Genomic DNA, 9785 nt, shown 5'->3' on the forward strand with positions numbered 1-9785 from the left:
ATTCGAAACCAACTTTAAAAGAAATTTAAGCCAGTCATTTTTTTGTGACACAGACTCAAGAAAACATCTAGAACATCCATCAATTTGCTCCACGGTCTCTGATTGTAACTGCATTCACAAGCTAGCTCTTCTTGGTATATGAAGAGCCTGCCCATTTGACTTGTCGGAGAGTTCCCATCCATTTTTTTACAACATTACATACAGCTCTGTTTGTTGATTTTTTTGGTAAAGGCCCGGTGGTCATTAAATCCTGCAAACTATACCCAGTCATGGGGGGGGGGGGGGGGGGGGCATTTCACTTGTCACTTTTTGTTTTGCTTGTCTGTGAGCTGTATGAAAACTTCCTGCAAAATCGAATAACCGTTACGTCAATATGTGGTTTGAAAACAAATTAGATAACCAGTTTTTGAAATATCTGATTTCTCCTACAACAATTTTTGTGTACACTCCTGTACTTGTATTTTGGTTATTGCAATACGCAACAGATATCTAATATGGTGACATAAGCACTGGCTGTCATCCTACTCCTCAAGTGTTCACATTTCACAATGCATCTATGAGCTGGTCTTACTGTCTCAAGCAAGTGTCATCATCATTCGGTTGCGGAGCAGGTGACCACAATCTTCCCCCACACACGTCAATCTGTGCTTGGCTGGCTAGATATTCTGGCCCAGGCGTAACAAGTGTATCTGCTGTTCCAACCAAGTGCTGTATAAAGTAGGATAAGTATGTTGATCATGGCCATACATTGTATGTCACAGTGTTCTGTTTGACTCTCTCCTTTTATGCTGGTGGTAGAGACCCTTCGGCGTCATACCAGAACTCTTGAGTGACTTCCTCTTTTTCTTGAGGAATTACTCCTCCCTTTATGTTTGCTCTTGTGCTCATCTCCGTTTCTTTACTTGTGAAATTGTGAAAGACAGACCAAGGTCTGCGTTGTCATTCATTTTATTTCAAAATAATGATTTCCTTTTCTAGGCTAAAAATGAAAATACATGTATAACAATCAAAGACTGTGTCCTATAAAGGCACAACTTGCAGGCTATTACAAGTGGCAAAATGTAACAAGAGATGTAGATGTGAGGCTTTCCAAGTTACAAAGGACAGACCAGCATCGGAGTGTTGTTTCAATGTTCGTTACTTTCACTGGGGTTAAGTTGAAGGTTTCTTGTCCTTCAACCCTAACCCTCCAGGGTATGTTTGCTAGAACCCTGCAAAATGTAGCAACATGCAACACTTGACTAAGTGACAGGCCTGCCCAGTGTAGCACTCGATTATCTACAAGTAAATCATAGGTTATTGATGGCAACAATAAGAGTTCATTTTCCAGTATTGAAAAGGCGCTACATACACCTGCTTCTTTTTGTTGGACTTTTCTTCCTTCGGCCCTCCATCACGTTTTTTTTTAACTCTTACCATTGATCTCATGAAGATTTTCCACCTCCCTTCTCCTCAAATCATGTTGCAAAATCTGCACTTCTCCAAAAGTCTTTGTTATAATATAATAATATAATTTATATAATCTCAACAAAAACCATTTTCAGTTTGTCAATTTCAGATCCTGCATTTTAGTTACATAACTTCAAAAAATGTGTATAATAATCACGCCAACAACTTGTCCCTTTACTGATCCCAGGATTTTCAATGTTGATGTCTTCATCACTGCCGGAATAGGAATAAATGCTGAATAAAATTCGCCTCTCGTTCCAATTTGGGTGGAACTTGAACATTTCCAGTTTTGCTGATTCTTGCATTCTTTCCAACTTCGTGACCTTCCTTGCAGCTTCCTTCGTAACAGCATTTATCAATGCAATAGAGGAGCCACAAATTATCTTTGGTGCCTTGGACATGTCATTGAGGACCATTTCTGCTGCCATTGTTGCAACAGGCACTCCATACCGGTGGGCATTTGCCCCAGATCCTTGACTGTAGCTGTTTTTCGGACGTAAGAGTTCCGTAAGTGTAGACACCAAACGCAAAATGGAAGTATAGGTTAAATGGGACACAAAGTCACATAATTTTCAAGGATTGCATTAAACAAATTACATTTCATGGGCCCTTGATGATGAATCTGCCGATGTCATCTGAAAAGTAAAATTGATGTAAATGTACCTTCCATGAGATGACTTGTTGTGCTTCTGGTGGTTTCCATTAGGCTGTCCTCGGACATCTGTGAACTGCAAATTGACACATCCAAGTCACTCCCTCCTATTTACAAACAGAAAAATAAGTTGTGTTCAATGGAACACAACTGGTTTCAGAATAAATCAACAAGAATGTCATTCAAATATTGTTTTGAATCAAAAATGTACTCACGTAAAGCAAAAGTCAAGGTATAGAATACACAGAATCAATTTATATAACACTTCATGTTTTTGTACATTGTGTATACACAACATATGCATCAAGTATATGAGGAGGGCAATCACGTACATGCGGCGATATGTATGCTCTGAGTAACTTACAACATTGTTATGTCTTCATCATCCCTTTCATTGAGTCTCCTCTGATAATAACAAACCTTCTGAAGGAACAGTTGATGTAAAGGACCTATAAAAAAAAATGGGTTGAATGGTGATGTGGAAACATATTTTCAAAAACTCTTTTTAAGTTGGAAATGAACTTGTTCTTGAGCTTGGATGGTACTCCCGACCCCCCCCCAAAAAGTAAGATGATGAATCTGATGACAACAGTGTCTCCTCTGATAGTGAACCTTCTGAAGAAACAGCTGACAGTGCAATGGACTTGAAAAATGGGGTGACAGATGATGTTGATATATATTTTGAAAAACTCTTTTGAAGTTGGACGTGAACCTGTCCTTAAGCTTGGATATTTTTTTTCCAGTTGAAATTACCATGAGACAAAATTACAAAAGTAACTTTAAACGGAAAATAAACCAGATTATTTAATTGATCTGTGATGACAAATCATGATTTTAAAATTTACAGCCCCAATTTGGTTGCGATCTTACAGCACTTTCCGTTGACGGCGTCTGTGAGTGCTCTTCTGTAACCTTCTCCTTTGGTAGGATCGGGAAACTCTTTTCCCACTTGAGCTGTGTTTCAGCGCGTCTTTTCTGACGATCCTCCCCCCCCCCACCCCTTGCAGAAACTCCCCACCATGAAAATTGCTCCTTGCTAAATCTTCATGGAAAACAAAGCCCACAACAATTTCAAGACAAACTCTTTTGGGCCTGATGCTTTACTGTACGTGTATATCTCAAAATAGGTAAATCTATTGACGGCACGTGTTCCAATCCAAGCACAATGAAGAACACTCTGCCGCTAGCTTTGCTGATAACGCCGCCACCCAATTATGATGCTGAGACAGCATTGATAACGGTACCATAAATGGATTCATCTAGGTTCGATCTTGACTCGGAACTGTTAACAGGGCAGAAGGTACATTTCCACCAATAGCAAGTGGCTCATGGGAAATTTGTGTCACAGTTACCTTGGGGTAACAATGTTGATCAGTCTTCCATAGCTAGGCTGGTAACGCCTCCACCCAATGATAATGCTGATACAGCATTGCTAACGGTACCACGGATGGATACATTTAGGAGAGATCTTGACTGACGGTGTTTCGCTGGAGGCTTCAGGTGTTCCACTGGAGGCCTCCCGTGTTCCGCTGGAGGCTTCAGGTGCTCCATTTGAGGCCTCCAGTGTTTCACTGGAGGCTTTTGGTGTTCCACTGGAGGCTTCTGGTGTTCCACTGGAGGCTTCCGGTGTTCCACTGAAGGCTTCCGGTGTCTTCAGGTATTCCACTGAAGGCTTCTGGTGCTCCGCTTGAGGCTTTAGTGCTCCGCTAGAGGCTTCTGGTGCTCTGCTGGAGGCTTCGGATGTTTCACTGAAGGCTTCAGGTGTTCCACTGAAGGCTTCAGGTGTCTTCAGGTGTTCCACTGAAGGCTTCTGGTGCTCCGCTTGAGGCTTTAGTTCTCCGCTAGAGGCTTCTGGTGCTCCGCTGGAGGCTTCGGATGTTCCATTGAAGGCTTCAGGTGTTCAACTGAAGGCTTCCAGTGTCTTCAGGTGTTCCGCTTGAGGCTTCTGGTGCTCCGCTTGAGGCTCCTGGTGCTCCGCTGGAGGTTTCGGATGTTCCACTGAAGGCTTCAGGTGTTCCACTGAAGGCTTCCGGTGCTCCGCTTGAGGCTTTGGTGCTCCGCTTGAGGCTTCGAGTGTTCCACTGAAGGCTCTGGCCATCTATTTCCTCTTAAATGTTCTTGCCATCAGGTCCTGCAGATGTTTTGGTGTACTGCAGTTTGTTATGCTAAACCCTGCTGCATACGTTGGCGATGAAGGTTTAGTGTAAGAACAGTCAGTAAACAAAAAGGACATAGAGCAAAGTAAGTCTCTACTGTTTGCATTTGTATTTCAATTTATTTTAATTCTTCCAGAAGTCAGGTATTAGGCATTAAATGTCAACCTGTTAGAATATGTTTATTATACAAGAAGCCTATCTCTTTACCTTTATCTCCACCTCTGTATCAGCAATACAGACCAAGTCTTGTGTGTCTTCATGGTTCAGCAATAAAGACCAAGTCGTGTGTGTCCCGTTTGTGAATCCAAAGACAATGCACAAACCAACTGGCATGAGTATGACGCTGATTTCCAACCAAATGAAAGCTGCCGGGTGGGAACCAGCGTTTTCTTGAAAATTTCTGTGTGGTAAAAGTCACCATCTATGATGTCTTAAAAGATGACAATGGGAGTCTTGCCTCCCTTGGTGCTTTCTTCCCAGACGTGCACTTTGTCTACCCAGACTTCAACATCAACTTGATGTGCCAGTAAAGTTGAAGAGAGAGCACTTATCATTGAAAATGACGCCATAGAATCCTTCATCTCCACCTTTGTATCAGCAATAGAGACCAAGTCTTGTGTGTCCCGTTTGTGCTTTCAAAGACAATGCAAAGACCAACTGGCATGAGTATGGCACTTATTTCCAACCAAAATGAAAGCTGTTGGGTGATAATGCGTTATACACGTGAATCTTTACAAAAATGCTTGCACATGCATGTTTGCACAGTACCGACCACCCCCTCTTTTAAGATTGTCTGTAGCTTCTTCGTCGGAATTAATCTTGGGAGACTGTAAAAATGGTTAATTTGATAAATTGCCTACATGTAGGACAAAATGTTGGATGCTCCACTCTTCATTACATCTGCACATGTCATTGTCATTACTTGCATAACGCTGTGGCTGTTTCTGGGCTCTCTTATTACCATCCACGCCTATCACCTGTCTGTTGCTTTCGATCACTGCTGTAATGACCTTTGGAAAGTGGTCGATGTACCCTGTAAAAGACTCCACAGTAATATTGGTCAGCCAGAAGTTGAGGATGTCCTGTTATCAGCTAGTCCTTATTTGTCAGCTGAACCCTAATGTCTAGGGTAGTGCTTCAGCTTGTGCCAAGCGCATTCTAGGTGTTAAGAGCTGGGGATTTGGTGGAAATGGAAACCAGTTGATACCTACCTCCTGCTTTAAAGTTTTGTTGTCCAAGCAGTATGTTTTGGATCACTGTCCTACATGAAGTGGTTAATAGCAACTTGATGATAGCCTGACATGAGGTCCAAGCAGGAGAAATACTTGGCGTGACAAATGCCGTCTTTGGTTGATCCTTGTTTAATAGCAACCTGATGATAGCCTGACGTGAGGTCCAAGCAGGAGAAATACTTGGCGCGACAGAGAGCATATCATCTAGTGCTTTATCGATCCTGGGGAGTGGGTAAGCATCCCTCACTGTTAGAGAGTTGAGTGTCCGATAGTCTACGGAGACGGATACTACCATCCTTCTTGCTGACGATGACGATGAAAGACTTGTGCTCAGTTGTATAACTCCAGACTTCTTGAGATCCTCTATGTGGTTTGTGATGCTGGGATGGGGGGGATACGTTTTTGTTTTATTGCAGTAGCCCAGCTAACACATTTACGTTGTAACAACTTTGCCACAAGGTCACGTTTTCGTGGCGGCAACGTTCAGAAAATTACGTTGCGGCAACGCAAAAATGTCGACTCGCGTGCACGTTGCCACAACGCTATTACACAACGTTTAAATGACGTAATAAAACGTCAATGAAACATTTATTACAACGTTTTCAGTACACGATCCTGCAACCCTCCAGCAACGTAATTGCCACCTTCATACAACGTCTTTGCACGTAAATGCGACATGATTACGACATGATTACCACCATGACGGAACGTTACTGCAACTTAATGGCCACTTAAAATAAACATTTATACAACCTTGTGGGGACATGATTACAACATGATTGGCACGTTACTGCAACTTTTATTGGGATGTTCCTGCAACCTTATAGGCACGTCAGGACAACCTTTTGGCCACGTTAATGCAACTTGTTGGACATAACTACAACCTGATAGGCATGTTTCTGCAACCTTTATGAGGACGTTCCTACAACCTTATGGGCACGTCAGTGCAGCTTTTTGGCCACGTTAATGCAACTTGTAGGACACATTATTGCAACTTCATGGGCACGATGTGGGGATGTTTCTACAACCTTAATTGTTAGCACGTCAATGACTCATTACAGACGTTACTGCAACTAAGTCAAAACGTTCCGGTAACTTTGTGGGCACCTCACTGCAACTTTTCAAAAACTTTCACGCAACTTATTGGATACATCACTGCAACTTTGTGGGACCTTTAAGCAACATTGTTCCTGGCACGGTTAATTAACGAAACTAATTGTGCAACAACGATATACCTGTCTGCAAACAATACAAAAGAAACCCCAAATTAACCAGACTTACTGTTTCTACATTTATTACAAAGAATGTATCCGGTGAATGCATGGAAGCAAACCTTCGTCAATCGTTATTATTACAAAGCTAGTATACATGTAAATCAAATATAACAGTACAATGTCGCTTTCAGTTCGCCTATTTAAATTAAAAAAACCACACATTAAAGCCTCTTAATTCAGTTAAAAAACCAATGATCTAGTTTTGTGTGTGTTTTTGCTGGGAAGCAGGAACAGCAGCAGGAAACAGTTTTGGATTTTTTAAACGCATGTAAAACAGATTGCCCGCCAACGGCCTTATTTTGTCAGTTTCCCTTCAAAACGATAGTGTGTCAGATTTTGTTCATATAATTATACATGTATTAATCTTCAGCAAGGATGGGCACAAGTCTATTTATATGCATATATTAACCTTTAGCAAGGATTTAAATGTCCTGAAATTGCTAAGCTGGGCAGGCGTACATCTCCGGGTGACTACCAGTTATGCTATAAGTAACTTTAACGTAAAATATTATTCTTCAGGCAACGTGGGACTGAGTTTTCTGACAACAAATATGAGAACCATTGAGATAAATAGGGAAGCCCCAATAGGCCTACAAGAAAACAAATTTTGAAGTGTACGAACGGTGCACTTAATTTCAAGCAAAAGATGCAGTGTCGTTATTCATCATCCGCAGAGGTCGGCGAGTCGGCGAGCTCAACAGCATTGGCAGTGTTAACAGGGTTGGCAGGATTCTGCCAAAAAAATAAAACAAATAGAAAAAAAATCAATGTAAAGATTTTTTCCAGATGGTGGACAACCGATGATGACCAACTGACTTATTTTTGGATTATCTGTCACTTCTTTTTGGATCATTATTGTGCATGAGAAGGTAAACAAAATGTACTGACATTTCATTTTTGTGTTCCGCAAGCGTACTGCGATTAATGCTTAAAAGGCAGTTCTGGTAAAGAGTACACTATCTGCAAACAACTTCTAGTGTACAAGTTTGTATATCTTGGATAGATATTACATGTTGTCTTCAGCCATTAGTGTGATGTCGACATTACGATAACTTTGCCTTTATATAAAAGAGTGTTTTCTTACTCTGTAGGCCCAGGCTTACTTGTTTATTTAACAAGCAACTTAAATACTGTTCACAGTAATTTGGTGTAATTAATATTACCCTGAATCTTGTCCCTCCGGGCTTGTTAGTGGGCATACTTCAAGAATGAAGCTATGTCCTCCCTCGCCTTGGCCTCTGCTACTCGATGAGTTGTCATGCAGGCCCCTAATAAATGATGGAAACCATGAATTTAATGCTATATCAAAATGTACACGAGAAACTACCAACATTTAAAAAGAAAACAGCAATTCGTCTTGTGTATAAAGTTTGATTGAAGCTTAACACAAAAAAAGAGTGCAAGAGAAGGGAGAACAGGGGGGGGGGGGGAGAGTCCCGATGAAACAGCTAAATAGAATTAGTAACGTCTCTCTTGGGTGAGAGAAATTATCAGTAAAGAGTCAGATAAGATAAATATCTTACACACACTAGTCTCTACTGTTTTTAGTCAGGAATATTTACATCTCAGCTCACTACAATGTTTAGTCAGGGCTGTGTGTGGGAGCTCTGTGCATAGCTGCCAACTATTACGATTTTTTCGTAATTATTACGAATTGTTTGTTAAATTACGAAAATACGATTTGCCACTAAAACATTACGAATTTCCCATTTTCTCCCTAACCAAAAAAAAATACTTGTAAAGTATTGATTTTGACCGAAAACTTCTGGCGAAATGTTGTGATAATGGATGGACTGGTGACAAGTCTAATAAGCAATGCGGTCAAGCACCTGATAGACATCAATGCAGTGTGCGCAGTGGAGTATTTGAGGACCAGACTAAAAATATTTTTCAATGGTGTGCCATTTGTGTGCATTTCGTGGTTGTGTGGGTGTGTGTACTGTATGTGTGAGTACTTTTCAATGATGATCGTGAGCACATTTGGTCGCTTATTGCCGGGATGAGACCCATCAGTGCGAGATTTTAATCATGGAATTTAATAAGAGTATGGCTGGAATAATTGGTAATAGAGTTTGAGTTTATCACAACGTCCAGAAAAGATAAATCAGCATGCGTTTGCAAGGTATGTTGGCAGGATATTTCTATTGCATACGGTGGCCCTAAATCATTGTGTGTAAAAACACGATACGAACTCGAAACTCAACATTGATAGCATGCATCTCAAAGGGAAAAAAAATGCGCATATGTTATTATTGTTATTATTTATTTGACTTCAACAAACAAATACAGACAGTAAAACAAAATGAATTTAAAAAAAAATATTATTATTATTATTAGGCAGTGTATATTTTGCCGGAGACGGCAAACCTTTAGTAAACGTTAGTTTGCCGGATATGCACTGAACATGCGCAGTTACTGTTGTTTTGTACTCTAACAATTTCCGGTGACAAGTTTTAGTCTGGCTCCATGCCAAAATTATCGTTGTTACCTCGTATTCACAAGATGGGATTCAGACCATTTTATAATTTCGGATTTTATTTCCCTTTTAAAAAAATCCTCCAGAGCCACAAATCTGAAAAAGAAAATGTAATACTCTGCCAAAAATGTTTGAGACATGTTAAAATAATAAAAGAAGAATATTCTTATTTATTTGGGGATGAGAAAAAAAAAACTTAAAAATGTGGTGCGGTCGGTATCGAACGCGAGTCATCCTGCTTACTAGAGCCTTTGCTTAACCACTCCACCAAACGTGCTACACAACTTTTGATGGGAATTTAATACATCTTATAATTCAGCCCTATTTTAAAGAGTACAGCGCCCTCTGTTGATATGGATTGCCGCCGGCAAACCTTTAGTAATCGTTAGTTTGCCGTCATTACCTCCGGCAAAATATCCACTACCTTATTATTATTATTTTTTTTTTTAACCTTTTGGCCAACAGTACATTAATATTCACAACAAGAATGGTATGCACATGTAAACCATGTACCTGTACTCGATGTTTGTAAAGCTGGTACAAACA

The sequence above is a fragment of the Patiria miniata genome, unplaced genomic scaffold, assembly GCF_015706575.1.
Source record: "Patiria miniata isolate m_02_andy unplaced genomic scaffold, ASM1570657v1 HiC_scaffold_19, whole genome shotgun sequence".
NCBI lineage: Eukaryota > Metazoa > Echinodermata > Asteroidea > Valvatida > Asterinidae > Patiria > Patiria miniata.